The sequence below is a fragment of the Leucopleurus acutus genome, assembly GCF_964270905.1.
Source record: "Leucopleurus acutus genome assembly, chromosome: 21".
Classification (NCBI taxonomy): Eukaryota; Metazoa; Chordata; class Mammalia; order Artiodactyla; family Delphinidae; genus Leucopleurus; species Leucopleurus acutus.
The window spans coordinates 11574746-11600663 of NC_139163.1; the positions used below are offsets into that span (position 1 = coordinate 11574746).

The 25918-nt window shown below is 45.7% G+C and overlaps 1 protein-coding gene across 2 annotated transcripts in view; it reads left to right on the plus strand.

Moving 5' to 3' along the window:
* The window catches only part of TDRP (testis development related protein), a gene marked incomplete at its 5' end in the record, with an annotated part of 53124 nt that overhangs the window by 22617 nt on the left and 4589 nt on the right, over window positions 1-25918 (plus strand). The window lies entirely within an intron of this gene.

The window sequence follows — 25918 nt, forward strand, 5'->3', positions numbered from 1 at the left end:
AGGGAGATTTCATAGTTTCATAGATACAGCTTTTTTGGCTGGCCAAGAGATTAGTGAGCATTTAAAAATCATAGAAAATGTAGAGCAGAAAATATATTTAAAGTGAGGGTGGAGGAGGAACCTGTCAGATTCAGTCCCATGGCTGTCTCAGTACGCGGAGGCCAGTGTTGTCCAAACTTAATGAAGTTCAGGCTGAGTAGGCACTAGGTCATTTCCACTAGGTTGCAGATGGTAAGTGGGGACCTGACCTGACCTGCATTCCCAGTATATGTGGTATCTTTATTCAGAGATATTAGCTGAAGTGGAATAAAGTCTGAATTGGAAAACTTCCTTTTCTAGATTTTTTTTCAGGATAAATTCCATCAATATCCAGTTCCTTCGACATACAAAATGAGAATCTTTATTTTAGGTGGCCCTTCAAGGCCAGAAGCAAGTACTCTCAACCTGTTGGTGCCAGCCTCTGGGGGCAAGGGATGGCATGTGAGAGCTGCAAATCGGCTCATTCAGCATGTGTCCCCATGGTCTTTGGGTGGGACTCCTTCCCCGGAGCTGGAAAGCTGATTTTGCCGTTTCCCAGTGTCAGTGGGGACTACCTTTCCCTGTAGCCACTTACAGAAAACAGTCCACTGTGCCGATGTGGACCTTCTGGTCACCAAGGGGCTTTGTAACCAAAGGGTTCCTTGTATTTACACGTGTGAGCTAAGGAGCAGCAGGTCGGGCCGAGGCATCCTGGACCCTGGATTGTTGCAGAGAATGTTGATCCAGAGAAGCGTGGAGGACGGCGGCCTCCCTACTCCTGTGTTGTGGTTGTGAATCCGTGGCTGTTCCCTGGCAGGTCAGCTCTGGTCCCGTTTTCTGGGGGTCATTCCTGCAGGCTCAGTGTGGAGCCCCATCCTTCAGTCTTTCAGCAGCTGGACGTGCAGCTGTATTTTTCTGTATTAAATCTCTGTATGTGAGTTAAATAGTGGCTGCTGTTAATTGTCTGTACCAAGCTCTGTAGGCCCTGGGTGTGCTGCTCCCAGGATTGGAACATGTGAAGATCAGTCATGGCAGTTGGTATCTGCGCTCAGGCATCTTTACACAGGAGTGAAAAGGATAGTGCATACCATGCCTTTGCTATGAACTGTTTCAGCTGTAAAACTACTATTAAGAGTCTACTTTTGTGATGTGACCAGATATTTCAGGCATTTTCCTCCATTGTTGGGCCAAGGCTGGTAAGAGGTGGTAGGAATAAGCTCTCTCTGGGCTTCTGAGTGTGATCTGCGCCCCTTCCACGGTATTTTCAAATACAACCACCTGCCTTTTTCTCTTTAAACAGCTTTATTGAGACGTCATTCATATAACAGTGAATTCATTCACTTAAATGGTACAATTAAATGGTTTTTAGTGTATTCACAGATATGTGCAACTGCCGATTTTAGGACATTTTCAGGACCTCAGAAAGAAACCCTGTGCCCTGTAGCTCTCCACCCCCTGTATTTTCCCTCCCCAAGCACCTGCTCATCTACTTTGTATTACTACAGATTTCACTATTTTGGACTTTCACAGATCATGTAATGTGTGGACTTTTGTGACTGGCCGCTTTCACTGAGCATAATATTTTAAAAGGTTCACCTGTGTTATAGCATGTGTCAGTATTTTGTTACTTTTTATGGCTGAATAATATTCCATTTTATCCATTTACCACAAACGTTTGGGTTGTTTCCACTTTTTGGCTATTATGAATGCTGCTATAAACAGTTGTGGCAAAGATTTTGTGTGGACCTGTTTTTCACTTCCGACGGGTATATATCTAGGAGTGGAATTTCTAGGTGCCTCAGACTGAATGTTTATGCCCCCCAAATTCATATGTTAAATCCTAACCCCCAGTGTGAATTAGGTCAGGTGCCAGAAGCCTAATGAATGGGATTAGTGCTCTTATAAAAGGGACCCCCGAGAGTTCACTGCCTCTTCCATCACGTGGGAGTGCGCTGAGCTTAGCCATCAGTGAGCCAAGAAGTGGGCCCTCACCAGACACCCACTCTGCTGGCACCTTGGTCTTGAACTTCCCACCCTCCAGACTGTGAGGAATAAATTTCCATTGTTTATAAGCCACCCAGTCCATGGTGTTCTGTTATAGCAGCTCAAATGGAGAAGACACTGGATCACATGGTTTCTCTATGTGAAATCGTTTTACAAACCTGCTGACTGTTTCCTACAAGTGACATCGTTTTTCATTCCCACCAGTAGTGTTTGAGGGTTTGATCTCTACAATTCCGCACATACACGTATTATTACCTGACTTTTTGATTCTAGCCATCCTTGTGGGAGTGCAGTAGTATTTCATTGTGGTTTTGATTTGTATCAATATTTCTCTGATGACTGATGTATTGAGCATCTTTTCGTGTACTTATTGGCTATTTGTATCACTTTCTTGATAGTGTACTTTGAAGCACAAAAGTTTTAAATTTTCATGAAGTTCAGTTGCTTCATGGTTTGATAAGACATCAACTTACTGATGTCTACAAAGAAGTCAGGTAGGATTACATTGCATTGAATCTGTAACCATGTTATGTATTCTGATCCATGAACATTGTATGATTTTTCCATTTATCCAGATATTTTAAAAGTTTATTTCAACAATATTTTGTGGTTTTCAGAGAAGAAATTTTGAGCTTTTGTAAAATGTATCCCTAAGTATTCTTTTTGATGTGTTTGTATGTGGCATTGTTTTCTTTATTTTTTTGATTGCTCATGGCTGGTGTATAGGAACACAACTGATTTTTGTATATTGATCATGTATTGTGTCACCACATTGAACTGGTTTATTCTAATAGGTTTTTAGGGGATTCCTTAGGATTTTCTATGTAAAATATGATGTCATCTGCAAATAGAAGTATTGTACTTTTTCCTCTCCAATCTGGATGCTTTTTATTTCTTTTTCTTGTCTAATTGCCTTGCTGGCACCTCAACACAGTGTTGAATAGCGATAGGCATCCTTGACTCATTCCTGATCTTAGGGGGAAAGCTTTCGGTATTTTACCATTTAGTCTGATGTTAGCTGTGAGTTTTTCATAGATGCTCATTATCAGATTGAGGAAGTTCTCTTTTTTAAAAAAAAGAAATCATTGATTTTTAAAAACAGTATAACAAGCAAAACAAACATTTAAAACTTATTGCTACCATGCTTAGAACATACAGTGACAGTTCTATTATAACTATACAATATATGTAAATTATACTTGAAACCTGAATGTTGTGTCTTGACTTTAATTCATTTCAAACTATTTCTGATTTCCCTTTTGAGTGCTTGTTTGATTCATTGGTTATTTAGGCATGCGTTGTTTAATTTCCACCTCGTTGTGAGTTTTTCCTGGTATGGATTTTTAATTTCATTCCTCTGTTGTCAGAGGCTCTACTGTGATAATTTTATCTTTTTCACGTGTTGTTTATTTTCTGTCTAGTTCTATCCATTATTGATAGTGGCATACTGAAGTCTCTTTTATTGTTGGATTGTCTAGTTCTCTCTTTATTTCTCTACATTTTTGCTTCTTCTTCTTGTATTTTTTCTGTTATTATGTGCCTATATGTTTTTAATTGTTACATCTTCCTGATGGTGAGCCATTTATCATTATGAAATCATCTTTATCTTTATTAACTTTAAAATTTTTAATGTTTATTTTATTCATTAATATAGCCACTCCAGCTATTTTTGTGGTTGCTGTTTGCATGATTTATCTTTTCCCTTCCTTTTACTTTCAGTCTGTTTTTATCTTTGAATCTAAAGTATGTCTCCTGTAGGCAGCATTTAGTTGGATCATTTTTTAAAATCCAGTATGACAATCTCTGCCTTTGATTAGATTGTTTAATCAGTTTACGTTTAATAGTATTATTGCTTAGTTGAATTTACATCTGCCATTTTTTGTTTTCTTCATGTCTTTTTTGTTCTGCTATTCCTCCTTTACTACTTTCTTTTGTGTTAAGTGTATACTTTCTAATGTAACATCTTAATATCTTATTATTTTACTGTCTGTAGTCATCTGCACAGTCCAGTACAGTTTTACCCGCACCCGCCTCTTTTATGCTGTTATTGGCAAATGTATTACACTTGTGTTACATAAGCCCAACATTACATTAGATACATGTTATTGTATACACTTTTTAAGTTAGTTATAAGAAGTAAAAAATAAGCATTTATACTGTGTTTTATAATTACATAATTATTCTACCAGTGCTCTTTGTTTTTTCATGTGGATTTGAATTACCATTTGGAGTTACTTTTAGTCCGAAGACCTTCCTTTAGTGTTTCTTGTAAGACAGATCTGCTAGCAACAAATTCTTTCAGATTTGCTTATCTGGGGAAGTCTTTATTTCATCTTTATTTATGAGAGATAGCTTTGTTGGATATAGGATTTGTGTTTGTCAGTTTTTTCATGGAGTACTTTGAGTATGTTATTCCACTGCCTCTGGCCTTCATTGTTTCTTCTGAGAGCCAGCTCCTAATCTTACTTGGCGGGGGGGGGGGGGGGGGGGTCCCTTGGTAAGTGACAGGTTGTTTTTCCCTTCTAGTTTTCAAGACTTCCTCCTTGTCTTTGTGTGGTGTAATAAAGAAAATGTCTGGTCTTTCCCACCGCCACCCCCCCATTCCTAGCACAGGGGTTCCAAACCCTTGGGATTCCTGAGGGTCAGGAGTCATTGTTACGCTAAGACATGAACTCACAGTGTGCCCCTCCACAGCATCAGGATGGGGCTTGGTTACCAGAAAGACCAGGCATAGGAAGAGAGGTTTGGGATCCCCCAGGGAATGGAGAGGGCTAGAGACTGAGTTCTATCACATGGTCAATGATTTAATCAATGAATCATGCCAACAGAATGAAATTCCAGTAAAGACAGTGGAGCTTCATGGTTGGTAAACACACTGTGTGTGTGTGTGTGTGTGTGTGTGTGTGTGTGTGTGTGTGTGTGTTGTGAGAGAGAGAGAGAGAGAAGCTGGCTCTGAATCCACAGGCAGAGGGCAGGGAAGCTCTGCGTTCCCCCCAGCCTCTGAATTTATACCTGTTGATTGCCTGGGGCCACTGAAATGAGGCTGGTGTCTTCAGTGAAGACAGTCTCGAGGAGGACTGAGCCTTGAACTTGTTGAGTCTGAGAGTAGCTCCAGGTAGTTAGCCTCAGAATTGTGTTACAGTAAAACAGCTGATGTTGACTCTGACTTTGTTTAACTATGATGTATGTGTTTGTGGGTCTCTGTGTTCATCCTACTTGGAGTTTCTAGAGCTTCCTGAATCTATGGATTTTTGTTTTTCAATGAATTTGGGAAACGTTCTGTTATTTCTTTGATTTTTTTTTTTTTTTGCTGTACGCGGACCTCTCACTGCTGTGGCCTCTCCCGTTGTGGAGCACAGTCTCCGGACGCGCAGGCTCAGCGGCCATGGCTCACGGGCCCAGCCGCTCTGCGGCATGTGGGATCTTCCCAGACCGGGGCACGAACCCGTGTCCCCTGCATCGGCAGGCGGACTCTCAACCACTGCGCCACCAGGGAAGCCCCAGCACAGTGTTATTAGCTGTGGTCACCCTGATGGACATCACACCCACACAACGTATTATAACTGTGAGTTTGTACCTCTGACACTGTTCACCCACTCCCTCCATCCCTCCTCTGCCTTGGGCAGACACTAATCTGTCTCTGTCTCTCTGAACTGGGTTCTTTTTTGTTTTGCCTTTTTTTTTTTTTTGGTGGTACGCGGGCCTCTCACTGTTGTGGCCTCTCCCGTTGTGGAGCACAGGCTCCGGATGCGCAGGCTCAGTGGCCATGGCTCATGGGCCCAGCCGCTCCACGGCATGTGGGATCTTCCCGGACTGGGGCACGAACCCGTGTCCCCTGCATCGGCAGGCGGACTCTCAACCACTGTGCCACCAGGGAAGCCCTTGTTTTGTTTTTGACTCTACATATAAGTGAGATCATACAGTATTTGTCTTTCTCTGTCTGACTTATTTCACTGAGCATAATGTCCCCAAGGTCCATCCATGTTGTTGCAAACGGCAAGATTTCATTCTTTTTTATGGCTGAATAAGTCTGGTGTGTGTGTGTGTGTGTGTGTGTGTGTGTGTGTGTGTGTAGGTTGTTTCTGTGTCTTAGCTATTGTGAATAGTGCTGCACTGAACATGGGGCACATATATCTTTTTGAGTTAGTGTTTTCACAGAAGTAGAATTGCTGGATCATATGGTAGTTCTATTTAATTTTTTTGTGGAATCTCTATACTGTTTTCCATAGTGGCTGCACCAATTTACATTCCCACCAACCGTGCAACACTTGTTATCGATATTTTTTGTCTTTTGGTAATAGCCATTCTCATAGGTGTGAGGTGATATCTTACTGTGGTTTTAATTTGCATTTCCCTGATGATTAGTGGTGTTGAGTATCTTTTCACATACCTGTTGGCCATCTGTATGTCTTCTTTGAAAAAGTGTTGAGATCCTCTGCCCATTTTTTAATTGGATCGTTTGTTTTTTTCTATTGAGTTGTATGAGTTTTTTATATATTTTGGATATTAGCCCTTTATCAGATATATGATTTGCGAATATTTTCACCCATTCAGTAGATTACCTTTTCGTTTTGTTGATGGTTTCCTTTGCTGTGCAGAAGCTTTTCTGTTTGATTTAGTCTGGCTTGTTTATTTTTGCTTTTGTTGTCTGTGCTTTTGGTAGAAAATCCAATAAGTCATCACTAAGACTGATGTCAAGGTGCTTACCCAGCTGTGTTTTCTTCTATGGTTTCCAGTCTCACACTCAAGTCTTTAATCCATTTTTAGTTAATTTTTGTGTACGGTGTAAGGTAGTAGTCCAGTTTCATTCTTTTGCATGTATATGCTGTCCAGTTTTCCTAACACCATTTATGGAAGAGACTGTCCTATCCCCATTGTATATTCTTGGCTCCTTTGTTGTAAATTAACTGATCATGCATGCATGGATTTATTTCTGCCTTTTCTATTCTGTTCCATTGACCCATGTGTCTGTTTTTATGTCAGTAACAGGCTGTTTTAATTACTGTAGCTTTATAACATAGTCTGAAATCAGGGAGCATGTTGCCTTCAGCTTTATTCTTCTCAAGATTGTTTTGGCTATTTGGGGTCTTTTGTGGTTCCATACAAATTTTAGGATTGTTTGTTCTATATGTAAGTAAATCTGGGCACTACCCCTCCCCCATTCCTGTTGCCAACTTCGTAACTTACTTATCTCCTCCTTGTTTCGTGTCCTGCTGGGTTATCTTTGTGAGGTCTGCCCTGTGCCCCCCAATGTTGAGTGTTGGGCTTTGCCCCTCAGGGAAGCCCTCCTCTGGGTGCACCCACATCGCCTGGGCTGCGGTGGGTTTGGCAGGCCGGCCTTCCTCTTGCCCTGACAGCATCCGGCTGTTAAACTCCACTGACTGCCAGCTGGTTACTCTTTTATTTCCAGCAATACTCGGGGGCATAAATTGCTCTGCAGATGCGTGCATTCTGACTGGCTCCTTTGAAGGAAGCATTTCTGAGGCCCCTGTTGATCATTGCTCTGACCTCAAGGGGCCCCTTCTGGCTTCTCCCTGCTTCTCTCCTGCAAGCTTGCTGCTCAGCTTAGCTGCACCTCAAGTCTGCTCTTTTTTTTTTTTTTTTTGCAGTACGCGGGCCCCTCACTGTTGTGGCCTCTCCCGTTGCGGAGCACAGGCTCCGGACGCGCAGGCTCAGCGGCCATGGCTCACGGGCCCAGCCGCTCCGCGGCATGTGGGATCCTCCCGGACCGGGGCACGAACCCGCGTCCCCGGCATCGGCAGGCGGACTCCCAACCACTGCGCCACCAGGGAAGCCCTCAAGTCTTTTCTTGATTACCTTTCTCCACCTCCCCCTGCTCTTGAGAGCACCCTCCCCTGTGCTGTGTCACAAATGAAGTTGGTGCCTTTGGGAGGAGCCCTTCCATGGCTCCAAAGCTCTTGCTGGCTCACAGCATCTCGTGTCCTGCTTTCCCCTGGCAGGGTCTCTGAGCCAGGGCTCTGGAGCTGGCGTGGAGACCACGACAAGCTTCTCTGAGTGGCACCCCACTCTAGGAACTGAGCGCTAGTGGGGGTGGGGAGCAGCCTGGGGTCTCCTGGTGCGTAGTAGCTGCCACTGCGTGAGCTGGACCCGGAGACCAGGGTCCAGGGTTTCCAGTGTTCCATACCCAGGGTGAGCCTCTGTCTGCTGAGTGGGGGCTGGATGGAAGGAGGGAGCCCTCACCTCGGGAGCCTCGGGATGAGAAATGCAGAAGCCCTGAACCCTGCCTGGGGCCTGGGGGAGAGCAGGCTCAGTGCTGCCGGCTGCAGCTGGGGGCCCAGGGGCCATGGTCAGGTTCAAATGCCACCGATGCTTGCTTGCCTTTTGTACATTTTCTTAATTTCTGGATTTTCAAATATTCGTCGATTTTCTTGAGTAGATATTTCTTCATTTACTCTTCACCCTAAGGAGCATTTCCAGAGGCTTTTAATGGTTGTGGTTTTGTTTGTTTACACATTTCAGTAGTTTCACTGGGGAGTGGGTCCTGGTCTCTTCAGGCCTTCGTGGTGGAGGCTGATACTTGCTTTAATTTGTAAAGCCCGCCTAAGTGGGTGTTGCTCGTGCGGGGGCAGGGGCAGCGTGACACCTCCCTTGTGTCGTGTGGGGGCCGGGGCAGCGTGCCCCCCCCCCCCCCCCCCCGCGTGCTGGCTCCGTTTCTCATTTTTCTCATCTCTTGGCGGAAGTCAAATCCTCCACTCCTCTTCCTTCTCATGGGAAGTGTTTGGTACAGAAGTGAATGGAGGCTGGGAGTGCACGGGGTGAAAGTCCTGTGTTACTTTTGCTGTTTCTGGCGTTCGTGCAGAGAGGACACAGAGAGGACACAGCGGCCGCCACGCTACAGCAACGTGGTGATTGCGCGCGCAGCCCTGCTCCGAGGCTGGACCCGTCGTTTCCCGTCAGTTCAGGAGCCACTGTTTAAAATCAGTGTTTAGGATCAGTGCCATTTAGTGAGTTATATGTCTCAAATAATTTTCAAAAGGAATGAGGGATTGAGTTAAGATGAGAATTTTTTTCTTTTATCTATTGATTCTTATCTCTGGCTCTTACATATACTCGTCTACCTTTAAGTTTATTTTTGCGGTAGTAACTTAGAATACTGCCGTGACTTATAAACACTAGCTACCTTTGGTCTGATTTTTACATGTGTTTATTGGCATCTTTATGCAATTTGTAATTGCTCTGTTTTGACACTTAGAACAAGTTAGGTTCTTACTACTATTTTTAGTAGTATGACTGCAAATACCTAAAATTTTAGAATACCTGATGATTATGTGATTGTTATATGGTTAACGATGATTAGCTTCTCACCCCGCTGTGGGAGTGGAGAACTGAATCTAAATTTCTGGTAGGATTATGGGCTGTTCTGTCACTTCTGCCCTGGAAAACACGCATGTAACCCACACGGGAGCCTGGGAGGAAGACGGGAACCGGGCCCTCCATCAGCCTTCCCTTCCTGCCGTGCCCGCTGCTGGTGGCTCACTGGCACCCCTCTCTGGCGGTGAGAGCTGAATGGCCTCGAGGACGTGGCCAAGCTGGCCTTTCTTAGGACAGAGGCCCGCGGCGGCAGAGCAGGAAGGGCCGGGACAGCGGCGGTGGTGGTGCTGTCAGGGGCCGGAGGGAAGTGCAAATAGCCTGGTGCCCGCATGTGAAGGTGGGGCAGCGCGGGTGAAGCGTGGGAACGGCTACCCTCCGGGCCAAGGAGACCTGGAGCTGAGACCACGTGCACTGGAGCCTGCCCCTCCTCCTGGGACCGTAGGCAGGGGGAGGGGGGCTGGCAGGAAGGCCAGCTGCAGAGGGAGCGGGAGGGCAGCATCCCCACTTGGGGCCTGGGATCGGGTTTCTAGCTCTCCTGGCCCCGCTGCTCCCTGGCGAGGCCTCCTCCTTCCAGGCCTCTTCACTGGAGGGTGTGCATACTTCCTTGCGTGATTTCTGTGCTGCTATGCAGAAGGCTGGGCTTTGTGAGTAATCATTTTTATTTCTTCTCAACCTAAGCCTCGTTGGTGTCCTGGTTATCTGATGATACTGGATGTGGGCAGCTTTTTTATTCCCATTGCTGTGAATGAAGAGGATATTCAGAGGTTGGAAGTGGGTGGGAGTAGATGGAATTTTCCTTTGGCCTCTGGCAACAGGTTAAGTTCATCCGTCTGAAATATTTCTAGCAAAAAAAATCCCCATATTTTGGATCTTGGTTGGCAAAGTGGTGGATTATGTTTCTTCACTGGGATTGCTTTTTCCAGTTTCTTTTAAGCGTCTTTGTCTTAGTGTGATCAGGCTGCTATAACTAAACACCACAGACTGGGTGGCTTAAACAACAGAAATTCGTTTCTCGCAGCTCTGGTGAGGACCCCTTCCTGGCTGTAGGCTTCTGGCTGTGGAGGAAGGGCTGAGGAAGCTCTCAGGGTCTCTTTTCTAAGGGCACTAATCCCAGCACGAGGGCTCCACCCTTAGGACCTGGTCACCTTCCCAAAGACCCCCCTCCTAACACCATCACATCAGGGTTTAGGATTCCAACATGTGAATTTGGGGGGGAAACATACATTTAGACCATGGCCTTCCATGTGCTGACGAATAGCATTTCTCCCTCCTGAAGGCCCTTCGGCCCTGGAGTCTTAGCAGAGGGCCTGCATCATGAGCCTGTTATTAAAGCCGATTAGCACTTAGCGCCTGGGGTGCGTGGATTTGTGTGGAACGGTTAACGCTCCGACTGGATTAGTCCCTCTCAGCACTTGGCAAACCTGCTGCACAGTTTGTACCAAGGAAGGTTGTAGTGGGCAGTGTGTATGGGCTTGGATTTTCCAGTTACATAAGTACTCCACATGTATTAATTAATGTTTGTTTTCATCAGGCCTACAAGATTATATGAAGGTTGTAATTTATATTGGTTACATAAATTGAGTATTTAAGTAATCATTTAAGGTTAAGTTTTATTTTGGGTAAATACTCTGTTAAAAAATTTGGTGTGGGAAGGAAAAATTCCCTTTTCCCCACTCTCTACATCCTGCTCTAAATAAGTAATTACCACTATTAATATACAATTAGCCAGTTAGTTTTCAAATAGCTCTTTTAAAAAGGACATAAGGTGGAAGTTTTTCAGAATGGGAAATGATTAAAAATGCAGCTTAAAAGCTCTGAATGAATTTATTACGTTTGGTTCCGAAACGTGCAGAAGCCAGGAGCAGAGTTCTTTTGTCTTAACCACTGTCTGTGTTTGAATAGTTTTTGGTGTGCTAGAATTTAAACATTCCAAGATCTCTGTGTTCACTTCCTGAGATAGTAGAGCACAAAGAAGTCAGTGAAGCGGGAGTGTGAACGGGGAGTGTTTGCGGGAGGGCCGAGTACTGAGCTTCTCCTCCTGAGACGCTTGGGTGATAAGAAGGTGGTGGCCAAGGGTGTGCAGATCCAGGGCAGGCGCAGAGACCCGGGCCGCCTCTGTGGGGACAGCGTCCACGGTCCTGTGCCTCCTGAAGAGATCTCATTTGGCACCTCATTTGGGGACTTGTTTCTAGCTTCAGGACTTTCAATAACACTTAATGGCTGCACCCCAAGGCTAAACGAGTGAAAGAAAACTGAAGGAAAAGAAGGGCATGTTATGCAGAAGACAGCGTCTCGGGCATCAGGAAAGGCCGAGGGCTGCCGGCAGGGCGGGGTGGGGGCACAGAGCTGCTGGGAGCTGTTTAATGATAGAAGATCCGAGTCATTTCAGGCCACGAGTCCTCCCCTTCTCTCTGGCTGTAGAACAGAAGGCTCGCCTGACCGGGTCCTGTGTCTCCTGAGCTGAAGACCTGGTCACATGACCAAGCGTCTCCCATATACTCGGCCTTCCCTAGTCAGAGAAGATCCTGTTTTCTTTCGTTTTGCCCATTTTCCTACTGGGTTGTTTTGATTTTTTAAAAATTATTTTATAAAACTCTTTATATTGAGGACTTTGGATTTTTATCATTAAAAATCCAAAAACTTTTGCAATCTTTCCTAGAAAAATAGCTTGTTTTTTTGTTTCTCAAATTCGGAAAGAACTGTACAGTTTATAATTAAATAAAAGAAGCAGTACCCATTTCTCCCCTCCCCACCATGAGTTCTGGTCTCAGAAGTTACCCTTTTTAATGTTGAAGCTCTCTCTCAAGACACCTGCCTGCAGGTTTCCAAGCTCAGTGCTTATCCTATGTTGCAGAGAGAGATTCTGTAGAATGCGGCCTCTGTAGAGACTGGCCCCTGTGTGTATAAGCAGTTTGCTCTTTGCTTCTGGGTTTCAGAGGGAAGCACTTTTCAGAGCAGTCTTTTCTGCAGCATTAGGGAGACGTTTCCCACGGGCACGGGGTTGAGATGTGTTTTATTTGACCTGTTACCTACGGGGCAGAATCCCACGTGCCCTCAGTGGCCTCTGCTGTGGATCAGACGTTTTCCGACACCTGAGAATGCACTGCTGCACGTGTTCCTTTCCACAGCATCTGGGAGGCATGGTCCCCCCCAGCGGGGAGCTCTGTTCTGAACTGGGGGCTGCTGCTGTGGCCACTGCACGTCTGTCTTTGATGCTGGAAAACCCTCAGCCGTGCTCTTGCTTTTCCTCATGAAACCCATCTTAGCTGGGTCGCATCCTGACTCTGGCTGAGCTCTGCCCTGTGTCAGTTTCTATCTGGCAACTTGCCCTGTCGCACTGAGGTCTCCTCCTCCCAGAAGACTCAGTATCTGCTTGGTAACACCTCGTACTCTTTCTGTCCACGGTCTGCCTTTTAGTTTCCTGGGGCCTCCTCCCGCCTCGGCCCCCGCCAGCCAGCCCTTCAGGGATGCCCTGTTCCCTGCTCTCTCCGACTAGGACACATGGTCTGCAACTGTAGCTGTACTAAAGGGGACACGTTGAGTCTCGTGTCTGCCTCCACCCAGTTCTCCAGTTGACAGTTTTTGCTCTTCCCTCTAGAGATCCTGTCTGCATGTAACACATCTAAACACAGAAGGACGTCAGTACACACATGCATGCCCAGATGTCCTAAGTACAAAGAGTGTGTGTGTCCCCAGATCTATACGGGCAGCTGGTAGCACCGCTGGCATCTTGCTGGTTGGTCGGTGTTAGGCCCTGCGGCCCCTTCTGCCCCCAGGTGTGGATGCACCGCGTCTGCCTAATGAGGCCTCAGCAGACAGGCGTTCGGGTCGCCCCCCTCGGGACTCGGCAGTGCATTTTCCTGCTTATGCTTTCGGCACAAAGATGCACTTTGCTCTGAATCACGAACCTCTCTTTTCTTCCATTAGCATGAATAATTTAGTTGACTGTCAAATGATTAGGGTATTTGAAAGATTTAAACATTGTTGAACAAGTGACCAAACCAACCAAGTAACCAAAGTTTAATCGGTGGTTGATCAGGAACATTTTTCATATTTTACAAACTACATGTGTCTGTTACTATCAGCGAACGCAGCTGTAACACTGCACACTCCAGAACAAGTGCATGTCCCCACCAAGGAGCATTTCCACGGCAGACCGTTGTACAGAGAATGTAGTTTCCAGAGCAAGCCGCGTGAAGCCTTAGCTGTTTCTCTGCTTAGTCCCAGGAGTCTGTGTACAGTCTTTGGTGAGTGCCATCCCGACAGATAAGCTGTCAGCCGGATGGATGCAGAGCCTCCGGCTGCGGAGAGGCTGCCTCTGGTCAGGTTCAGTCCAGGGAACGGAAGGCCCTCGGCTCACCCCAGCCGTCCCTGAAGCTCAGTGCACTAGTGGAGGAACCGCTGTGTCCCTGCGTTGGGCAGAGGGAAAGCACAGGGACACGGTCCAGCCAGCAGGCCTGCCTCACTCTACCCGGGACGGGGACGGGGAGGGCGCAGGTGCCTCTGTTACCCACAGGTCCTCAGCAGGCGTCGTCCTGCCTCAGGTATGAAGAGTGTGCCTGAAGTGTGTGTGTCATCTGAAGGGTTTTTTGAGATACAGGTGATGTACGATATTATATGAGTTACAGGTGGGCAACACAGTGATCCAGTTTTTAAAGGTTATACTCCATGTATAGTCATCATAAAATACTGGCTACATTCCCTGTGCTGCACAGTGTCTGATGGGCAGGGCTGAGGGCCGGGTGTCCCCTCGGCCTCACGCCGGCCCCAGTCCCCCTGGTCCCCCTTCACACCCGTGGCCGCTCCCACGCCCTCCCTCCCATTTCTGTCTCTGCCATCAGTGGCGGGACCGCCTTCTTCTCAGACCTCTTCACCTCATGCGTCTGTGAGCCTGTGAAGGCCCCGTAGCAATTCTCCCGGAGCCGGAGAGCTCTAGTCTGGAGATGGGGCCTTTGGTTTCACAGCTTGACCTAGAGGCCTGGATTGGGTTGTGAAATCAGTTTCCTCCAGGATTACCAGTTTCTCAATGAATTCAGTGTTTAAACATAAAGTGGTTGTGAGTTCTAAAATTTAGAAGGGTTAGGAAATTAGGCTTTTTAAATTACATTTTATTCAGAACCTTGGCCGTCGCTGTCCTTTGGGACACCAGACTGAGCCCCTTCCCGTGCGGGGTACTGAGGGCAGGGCCTCGGCCCTGGTTTGTGGCTTGGAAGTCATGCCCACAGCACCCACTGCCTCCAGAGTCCCCGGGCAGAGTTGGGGTGCTGAGGGGGGGGCTCTGGGGAGGCTCCCGCCCGGCCCCAAGCCACCCCACACTGCCCAACCTGAGTACTTTTCACTCCAAAGCAGCTTCCCGACACGGATCCGAGCCCTTCCTGGGGCAGTGATGGCCCTTAGCCCGCCAACAGGATGACTCTGGAGTTGGGCTCTGCCCTGACACAGCGCGTGGCCTCTGGCTTCAGGCGGCCGGCGCTATGCGTTGACCTCTTTGATCCACACAAGGAAGCGCACTCCCGGGCGGATTACTGTGGGGTGACAGCACTGCAGTAACATGACCTGGTGCAGACGACCATGACACTGAAGCTGAACTCCACCCATGCGGGGTGACAGCAGTGTTTTCCTGCTGAAAGATCGGGATGCCTGACCTAAGGAAGAGTAACATTTTTCTCCTGATGTTTGACCTTAAATACCTTTAAAAAATAATTGCTTTGATTAAAGCATTCATATGCCACGGGATCTGGACTGGACCAGTACCCTCAGGCTATGTGGCGTCCACAGAACCCAGCAGGGCACTAGGTTGTGTTCTTCCTCCTCATCCCTTGCATTCGTTTCTGATTTTCAGAGATGTCTTGGCATAACATTTCCTTTGCCCCCATCACTGGAATGGCGCATCTCATTTATCACCATGCAGTTTTCATGTAATTTTTCTTGCTCGGGTAAAATTTGTGTTTTGATCCTCTTTTGGACCAAGAGTTGCCCTGGCAGCCTGGGGGCAGGTAGCTAATGCTTTCTCACAGTGCACGTATAATCGGACACTTCTAATAACTCGGTTACACGCTTTGCCAGAAAAATCTGAGATGAGAAACTTGCATCTGTCACATTTGAATAATTAAAGCACTTAAAGCTTTATATTTGAGGAAAAACAAGAGTAAATGCAAATGGTACTATATTTTGGTCTTTGAGACATTTTGTTCTTTTTTTTTTTTTTTTTTTTTTTTTTTTTGCGGTACGCGGGCCTCTCACTGCTGCGGCCTCTCCCGTTGTGGAGCACAGGCTCCGGACGCGCAGGCTCAGCGGCCATGGCTCACGGGCCCAGCCGCTCCGCGGCATGTGGGATCCTCCTGGACCGGGGCACGAACCCGTGTCCCCTGCATCGGCAGGTGGTCTCCCAACCACTGCGCCACCAGGGAAGCCCCTTGTTCAATATTTTAAGATTACAAACTGTGAGACCGAGTTGGAGGGATGGCAGCTTAGAGTGTTTAACTTGGTCAGATAAGGTTCTATTTTCCAGATCCAAAGAGACGAAGTTCACAGGTCTAGTTAGATTGCTTTTTTCCAGTTTTAGGAGATATAATTGACACACAGCGCTGAATAACTTTCAGATGTACAGCATAGTGATGACTTATATATATTTCGAAAGGAGGACAACAATAAATTTAGCTAACATCGATGGTCTCATAGATACAAAAAAAGGAAACATTATTTTCCTTGTGATGAGCTCTTAACAGCCTTAACAGCTTTCGAATGCACATTACAGCATTGCCGTCCGTGTCATCACGCACACGGCCAGTACTTGTTTACCTTATAACTGTAATTTTGTGCCATTTGACCACCTTCCCCCAATTCCACCCACTCTCCTCTGGTAACCACAAATTAATTTTTTTTCAAGATTCCATTGATAACTGAGATCATATGGCATTTGTCTTTCTCTGTCTCACTTATTTTCCATAGCATAATGTCCTCAGGTCCATCCATGCTGTCACAAAAGGCAGGATTTTATTTTATTTTTTTTATGGCTGAGTAATGTTCCATTACATATATGCTGCATTTTTTTTTTTTTTTTTTTTTTTTTTTTGCGGTACGCGGGCCTCTCACTGCTGTGGCCTCGTTGAGGAGCACAGGCTCTGGACGTGCAGGCTCAGCGGCCATGGCTCATGGGCCCAGCCGCTCCACGGCATGTGGGATCTTCCCGGACTGGGGCACGAACTCCTGTCCCCTGCATTGGCAGGCGGACTCTCAACCACTGCGCCACCAGGGAAGCCCTATATGCCACATTTTATCTGTTCATCTGCCGACGGACACTTAGGTTGTTTCCATATCTTGGCTGTTGTAAATAGTGCTGCTGTGAACATGGGGGTACATATATCTTTTTGAGTTAGTATTTTTGTTTCCTTTAGATCAATACCCAGAAGTGGAACTGCTGGGTCATATGGTAGTTTTTATTTTTAATATTTTTGAGGAACCTCCACGCTGTTCTCCACAGTGGCTGCACCAATCTACATTCCCACCAACAGTGCATGAGGGCTCCCTTTTCTCCACACCCTCACCAACACTTGTTACTTCTTGTCTGTCTGATGATGGCCATTCTGACAGGTGTGAGGTGATATCTCCTTATGGTTCTGATTTGCATTTCCCTCATGATTAGAGACGTTGAGGACCTTTTCGTGTACCTGTTGGCAACCTGTATGTCTTCTTTTGAAAATTTTCTAGTCAGATCCTCTGCCTATTTCTACACCATATTGTCTGCTTTTTGTTGTTGTTATTGAGTCGTATGAGTTCTTCAAATATTTTGGATATTATCTGGTATATAGTTTGCAAATGTTTTTTCTCATTCTGTAGGTTGTCTTTTCACTTTGTTGATGGTTTCTTTCGCTGTGCAGAAGCTTATTTGTCTGATGTCATCCCACTTGTTTATTTTTTATTTTGTTGCTTGTGCTTTAGTGGTGATTTCCCCAAAAAAATCATTGCCAAGACCTATGTCAAAGAGCTTTATTTTCTTATGTTTTCTTTTAGGAGTTTTATGGCTTCCAGTCTTACATTTACGTCTTTAATCTGTTTCAAGTTAATTTCTGTGAATGGTGTAAGATAGGGGTCCAATTTCATTCTTCTGCATGTATGTGGCTGTCTGGCTTTCCCATGACCATTTATTGAAGAGACTATCTTTTCTCCATTGAATATTCTTGGCTCCCTTGTCAAGTATTAGTTGACTGTATATGCATGGGTATATTTCTGGGCTCTCTGTTCCATTGATCTATGTGTCAGTTTTTATGCCAGTACCATACTGTTTTGATGACTATAGCTTTATAGTATAGCTTGAAATCAAGAAGTGTGATGCCTTTTGCTTTGTTCTTCTTTCTCAGGATTACTTTAGCTATTCAAGGTCTATTATGGTTCCATACACATTTTAGGATTGTTTCTGTTTTTTTCCACTTCTGTAAAAAATGCCATTAGAATCTCAATAGGGATTGCATTGAATCTAGAGATGGCTTTGGGTAGTATGGACATTTTAACAATATTAATTCTTCCAACCCATGAACATGGGATACGTTTCCATTTATCTGTATCTTTTTCATCAATGTCTTGTAGTTTTCAGTGTAGAGATCTTTGACTTCCTTGCTTAAATTTATTCCTAAGTATTTTATGTTTTAGATGCCATTGTAAATGGTATCTTTCTTTTTCACATAATTTATTGTTAGCTTGTAGAAATGGTACCAATTTTTGAATGTTAATGTTTTAAATTTATTTATTTCTGTTTTGGGCTGTGTTGGGTCTTTGTTGCTGTGCGCAGGTGTTCTCTAGTTGAGGTGAGTGGGGGCTACTCTTTGCTGCAGTGTGTGGGCTTCTCATTGCAGTGGCTTCTCTTGTTGCGGAGCACGGGCTCTAGGCATGTGGGCTTCGGTAGTTGTGGCACAAGGGCTCAGTAGTTATAGCTCACGGGCTCTAGAGTGCAGGCTCAGTAGTTGTGGCGCATGGGCTTAGTTGCTCTGTGGCATGTGGAATCTTCCCGGAACAGGGCTCAAACCCGTGTCCCCTGCACTGGCAGGCGGATTATTAACCACTGCACCACCAGGGAAGTCCTGAATGTTAATTTTGTAACCTGCAGCTTTACTGACTTTATTGATTAGTTCTAACAGGTTTTTTTTGGTGGAGTCATTAGGATTTTCTGTATATAAAATCATGGATTCTGCAAATAGAAACAGTTTTCCTTCTTCCTTTCCAATTCTGATACTATTTCTCTGGCCTGACTGCTCTGGCTAGGACTTCCAGTAAGTACTGTATTGAATAGGAGTGGTGAGAGTGGACATCCTTGTCTTGTTCCTGATCTTAGGGGAAAAGTTTTCGACCGTTCATCATTGAGTATGATGTTAGCTGTGGGCTTTTCATCTGTAGTCTTTATTATGCTGCGGTATGTTCCTTCCATACTTAAGAGTTTTTATCATGAATGTTGAATTTTGTCAAATGCCTTTTCTGCATCTACTGAGTTGGTATTTCTTTTCTTTCGTTCTATTAATGTGATGTATCACACTTATTTGATTTGTGTGTTTCAACCATCTTTGCATCCCAGGGAAATCCCACTCGATCGTGGTGAATGATCCTTTTAATGTGCTGCTGAATTTGGTTTGCTAGTATTGAGAATTTTTGCACCTGTGTTCATCAGGAAAATTGGCCTGCCTATAATTTTTCTTTTCTTGCACTGTTCTTTTCTGACTTTGGTATCAGGGTAATTCTGGCCTTGAAAAATGAGTTGACAAGTGTTCCTTCCTCTCCGATTTTCTGGAAGAGTTTGAGAAGAATTAATGTTAATTCTTCTTTAAATGTTTGATAAAATTCACCAGTGAAGCTGTCTGGTCCTGGACTTCTCTTCATTGGGAGATTTTTTTAATTACTGATTCAATTTCCTTACTAGTAAATGGTCTGTTCGGATTTTATATTTCTTCTTATTCAGTCTCAGTAGGTTATATGTTTCTGAGAATCTTTCCATTTCATCTTGGTAGTCCAGTTTGTTGGCATGTAACTGTTCATAGTATTCTCTTATGGTTGTTTGTTTCTCTGTGATATGAGTTGTAATTTCATAGTAGCTTCTTATGATCCTTATATTTACGTGGTATCAATTGTAATGTTTCTTTCATTTAGAATTTTGTTGATTTTGGTTCTGTTTTCCCTGGGGAGTCTAGATAAAGGTTTGTCAATTTTGTTTATATTTTCAAAGAACCAACTCTTAATTTTGTAAATCTATCATTTTCTTGTTCTCTATTTCATTTATTTCTTCTCTTTATCGTTTTCTTTATTCTACTAACTTTGGGCTCAGTTCGTTCTTTTTTTCCTACTTCCCTGAAGCACAGAGTTATGTTACTTGGGATCTTCCTTGTTTCTGTGTGAACTTGTCTCTTAGAACTGCTTTCATTGCATCTGTAAGTTTTAGTATGCTGTGTTTCCATTTTTGTCTCAAGATAATAGTTTTATTTCCCCTTTAATATCTTCTTTGACCTGTGGGTTGTTCAAGAGAGCCTCGTTTAGTTTCCATGTATTCATGCAGTTTCCAGATTTCCTCCTCTTACTGATGGTATATGTTGTGGTCACAGAAGATACTTACCATGCTTTCAGCCTTCTTGAATTTGCTCAGACTTGTTTTGTGGCCTAACATATGGTCTGTCATAGAAAACATTCCATGTGTGCTTGAAAGAACATGTATTTTGCTGTCATGCTATATAGAATGTTCTGCATGTGTCTGTTAGGTTCATTTCATCTATAGTGTTGTTCAGACTCACTGTTTCCATATTGATTCTCTGGATGATGTATATCCATTGTTGAGAGTGGGGTATTCAATTCCCCAGCTATTACTGTATTGCAGTTTATTTCTCTCTTTAGCTCTGTTAGTTTTGTTTTGCTTTTTTGGCCACGCTGCGTGACTTGTGGGGTCTTAGTTCCCCAACCAGGGATCAGACGCAGGCCCTTAGCAGTGAAAGAGCTGAGTCCTAACCACTGGACTGCCAGGGAATGCCCTTAGGTCTGTTTTTACTTTATACATTTATGTGCTCCAGTGTTGGGTACATAAATATTAATTGTGTCTTCTTGATGGACTGACCCCTTTATCATTATATAATGGCCTTCTTTGTCCCTCTTTACCATTTGTAAAGTCTATTTTGTCTTGAAGTATCTTTTCCCATCATCCATTCACTCTCAGCCTATGTGTGTCTTTAAGGCTAAAGTGAGTCTCTTCGTAGGAAGCATATTGTTGGGTCTTGTTTTTTTTTAACCCGTTCAGTCATTTTGTGTCTTTTGATTGGAAATTTTAGTGCATTTAAATTTAATTATTGATAGGCAAGACACTTTGTTCATTTCTTTCTGGCTATGTCATAGATCCATTGTTCCTTGCTTTTTATCCTGCTCTCTTTTATTGTGGTTTTTGTTTGTTTTTTGGCTGCCTTGGGTCTTTGTTGCTGCGTGCGGGCTTTCTCTAGTTGTGGCGAGTGGGGACTGCTCTTCGTTGTGGTGCTCGGGCTTCTCATTGCAGTGGCTTCTCTTGTTGCGGAGCATGGGCTCTAGGCACACGGGCTTCAGTAGTTGCGGCACGTAGGCCCTAAAGCATGCAGCATTCAGTAGTTGCAGCACACGGGCTTCAGCAGTTGTGGCTCGTGGGCTCTAGAGCGCAGTAGTTGTGGCACACGGGCTTAGTTGCTCCGTGCCATGTGGGAATCTTCCCAGACCAGGGATCGAACCTGTGTCCCCTGCATTGGCAAGCGATATTTAACTTCTATTTCTTCTCCCCCTCACATTTTAGGTTACTGATATTATAGTTTACATATGTTTTATGTTGTATCTCCAAGGACAGATTATTGTAGTTATGACTATTTTTAGTACTTTTTTTCTACTTTTAAACTAGAGTTGTGATTTATGCACCACCATTACTACCATATTACAGACTCTAACTCTGACTATGAATTTACCTGTACTAGTGAGTTTTACACTACCTTCATGTCTTTATGATGTTAATTAGAGTCCTTTTATTTTGCTGATGAGCTCCCTCAGCTTTTGTTTGTTTGGCAGAGTATCTCTCCTTATTTCTGAAGGACAGTTTTGCTGGTATAGAAATCTTAGTTGACAGTTTTTTCTTTTAATATTTTATAACATTTTATAATATTGTACGTTAATTGTAATTCAATAAATAAAGTAAAAATTTTAATAATTAAAAAAATATTTTGAATATATCATCCCATCCTCTCCTGGCCTGAAAAGTTTCTCTTAGAAATCTCTCCATAGTTTTATTGGGGGAGGGTAGCCAGTTCCCTTGTATGTAACTTGTCTCTTTTCTCTTGCTGCTTTCAAAATTGTTTCTTTGTCTTTGACTTTTAACAATTTAATTGTGTGTCTCAATGTAGATGTATTTGGGTTCAACCTATTTGGGGTCCTTTGGGTTTCATAGATCTGGATATCCATTTCTCTCCCCAGGCTTGAGACATTTTCAGCCATTATTGCTTTAAATATACTTTCTGTCCCTTTATCTTCTCCTGGAATTGCTGTAATGTGGATATTGTTGTTTCTGACTATGTTGCACAAGTCCCTCTGGCTTTCCTCATTCTTTCTTTTTTTTTGCTCCTCTGACTGGATAATTTCAGCTGTCCTGTCTTCCAGGTCACTAATCATTTCAATTGTTTCTCTGTATTGTGAAGGCTAGTTTTGAAGCTCTCAGTTGAAATTTTTCAGCTCAGTGACTGTTTTTCAGTTCCAGGATTTCTGGTGTGTGGTTTTCTTTTTGGTTTTGATGGTGTCTGCTTCTTTTTTGAACTCCTGTTTTGTTCATGTGTTGTTTTCCTAATTTCATTTAGTTGTCTGTGTTATTGTGGTTCACTAAACTTCATTAATAGGGTTATTCTGAATCCTTTGATAGTTCACAGATACCACATTGCTTTTGGGTCAGTTACTGGAGCTTTCTGAGTTCCCTTTGGTGGTGTGACATCTACCTGCTGTCGTGATGCCTGACTCCTTACATTGCCTTCTGCGCTTTTGAGTGAGTGGGTTCCTCTTCCAGGCCTTATAGGTTCTTTGGTAGAGACAGTTCTTGAGCAGCTTAGTCTGGGTTTCTGGACCTGTCAGCTGCTAACGTGCTCAGGCAGATGTGGCTTGCTATGTGTGTTTGCTCTGGGGCAAGGCCACTATCTGAGCCCTGGACCCTGAGGTCCTGTTGGGTCGGGGGGTTGCTGCTGGCTGACAGTGTTCAGACAGGTTGGCTGGCTTGGTTCTCTGCCCACGTTGAGCCTGTAAGAGGGACCACAGGGCCTGGGTTCTCTGGTTAGGCTCCACAAACAGCCAGGATGGGACGCTATCCTCAGCAGTAGAGGGGGCTGTGCATTAGCTTCCGTGCCCTGGTGGAGCAGGAGTGTGGGCCTCAGGGTCTGCCCAGCTCAATGTCTGGGATCCCAGATCTTACTGGACTGTGCCTGAATTCCCTGGCTACACGGGGCCACCGGTTCTGCTCTGCAGAAGGGAGGAACCTCGGGCTGTGCCCTCCACTCAGTTGCCACTGTAAGCAGGGCTGCTGGAGAGACAGCACAGCCTCCTGTGTGCTCTGCTCAGGGCCCCTGGGCAGTCGGGCTGAAGGCTGTACTCAGCCGTGGGCGGGCCGTGGGTTAGTTTCCCCTCCCAGGGGCAGCAGATGGTCAGGCTCTTTGTGGTCTCGACTCAAGCTGACCCGCGCCCCAAGTTCCCTTGTCGGATGGTGCCGCTGGTTTTGCTTTGTGGGTGATCAGCTCTGCCTGTTGGACTCTGGTTGGCAAGGCTGGGAGCTTTACTCAGCCGTGGGCAGTGCTGTGGACTCCCTCTCTGCCCAGGCAGAGCGGGAGGCCCGGAGAGCCCAGTCGGGCTTTGCGCTCACGTGGGGCAGTAGACGAGGTGTGACAAGACCCTCCTGCTAAATTGCTCCAACAGAACGAGTTTTGGTAAGTTATGGATGACAACTTTCCTTCTAGGATTCCATAGATTTTCCTCCCATGGGATGTGAAGTGCTTTTTTTTAACGGAGTTATGGGCACAGGGAGAAGTAATTCTTCCTTGTTTGGAGCTGAAATTCATTTTCTCGCCTCTTTTGGGCAGCTTCTTGGGTACTGCTCAGTTTCGCAGCGTATCATGTGTGTCTTCATTTTGGGGCCGTCCCTTTCTCCTGGCTCTCGTCTCACTTATAAAGAATTTTTTTACCCCTGGCCCTTCTGACTGCAGGACGCATTTGAATTTGTCATCTGCCCTCTGAGGATGGAAACTTCCTCACCCCACACCGCGAACGGCACCTGCCCTCCACACAGCCCACCTTTCCAGGTGAGCTCAGGAGCGCTTCCACGTCCACGGGCACCCTTCATGTGGCGCTTGTGGAGGGCAGCCTCCCTGAGATCAGGGGCAGAGCCCTTGGGCTGGGACCTGCTGGGTGGCTGCAGTCATGTCTGTGGGTGACATCCCTGTGTCCCTCTCGGGGTGCGGTTCAGGTGTAAACGTGGGCACTGCAGGCAGAGCAGGTCTGTCAGTGAGGGAGCGGTCTGGCTTTGACACATTCTTTTGGGATCGTTAAGCCCAGCGTGACGGCCGCACTCCTGTAGGATGTGCCTGGCCCAGGGTGGGCCTCCCTCAGGCTGCCGGCAGGCCGTTTGCCCCACACTGTACGTGAGCGCTCACCACTCAGAACTCCTACTGCTCTGTCTGTAGATGTGACATCACTTGTCACTTAGTAGTTATCTGCCAGCAGAGAGAGGTTTTCGCACCTGGTCTGATTTCTTCCAGGTGCTGTGTCAGCTGTGACCTGGGACATCTGCTTGTTGGGGACGTGGAGCCTCGCTCTTACGTCACCTGGCAGGTATTGCCAGCCCTTGAGTGACGTGTGGCAGTGGGAGAGGTGTCCTGAGTCCCCACAACCAGAGGCCTGGATTCACATGCCGGGGACAGATGTGGCATCCAAGGGGGTGGGGTCACCTACAGGTTCTGAGCCCGGCCAGACTAGGGGCACCAAGGCCAGCCCATGGAGGGAGAGGCGGGAAGAAGGCTGCCCTTCTTGAGGGGCAGCAAGGTGGAGGCAAGCCTGGTGGGCAGTGTCCAGTGGGAGGTGTGGGTGAGGTTAGAGCTCAGGGTCTGACACGGGCCCTTATGCTCTCCACGGAAAGGTGGTGGGTGACAACCAGAGAGCTCTTTGGCTCACATGCATCCCTGCACCTGCCCAGAGGGCGAGCGCATCTGTGTTTCCCAATTACACGTGAGAAGAAGCTGGGAAGGGAGGGTTTAGAGGCAGAGGAGTAGGGAGAAGGGGGAGAATGCCGTAAGCAAGTGACACGTTCCTGCAGTGTGGGCCTCCCGGACTGAACGGCACAGGTGGTTTGTGTTGAGGTTTTTACTATTTTAAACGTTTTTAGACGCTCCTTTCGGTGGTGGTTTTATCTCTAGTTTCCCCCAAGCTCCGGGGCCCACATCTAAGACTTACCATCTCATTTAGATCATCTCAGCGATTTGTAGTAAGTTTCTCCTGTAGGCTACAGAGTGGTTGCCCTAGAACTCTTTCCCCCCCGCCCCCAGTTTTATTGAGAAGTAGCTGACACGCGTCACTGTATAAATTCCACATGTGTAGTATGATGCTGTGACTGACATACGTCAGGAAGTGATGACCACGCTAGGGTTAGTTACCACCCATCATCTCGTGTAGATACAGGAAAAAGAAGGAAATAGGTTTTTCTCCTTGTGATGACAACATAGGATGTACTCTGTTAACAACCTTGCCGCACAGGCAGAGAGTGGGTTCCGTCCAGATCACTGCAATAGAGCACGTCATGCCAAGTTTTTGATTTCCCAGCGTGTATAAAAGTTGTGTTTATGCTAGATTGTAGTCTGTTAAATGTGCAGTAGTATTATGTCTTTAAAAACGTAGACACCTTAATTAAAAAATGCTTAATTGCTAAAAAGCATGCCAACCATCATCTGAGCCCTCAGTGAGACAATCAGCCCTGGAGGGGCGAGCGCGGCAGGGTCGCAAGCTGTTTGTTTCCTGTTCTGCGGATGGTCTCACGCCACTGCTCGCTTGCAGCCTCCTGGTTCAGGTTTCAGTGCTGCTGCATTTTTAACATTTCAAAGCATTTAAAGCCAGGTCTGCCCTACGGGAGATGCCCTCCTCCATCCCCTTCAAAGAAAACCGGCTGCAGTTGGTGTGATTTTGGACTCCAGGGACGTGAGAGTGGCTCACGGTAAAGGCAGTTAACACGAGACTTCTGGAGATGTCCTTCCTTTTCTCCATTCCTCCCTTATTACTGTATCTCTTTGAATCTGAGATGCCAGGCGTTAATTACATCCTGATTTCAGAAATGAAAAAGTAGAAAATCATTTGTCTTAGAATAAACAGAAATGCGTGGTTTCTTCTCAAAGTCCACCTGGAGGTTGGTGCAGCCCCGCACCTCGTGTCAGGAGCCCCACCGTCCCGACTGGCTTGGCGGCAGTGTGGTTACTGATCGTCTGTTATTAAACGTGGGTGGGTTTACCCACTGTCCTCACTGGGTAACGGAGATTACCTGCAACTGATGGGAAAAGTCGCTGTGCAGATA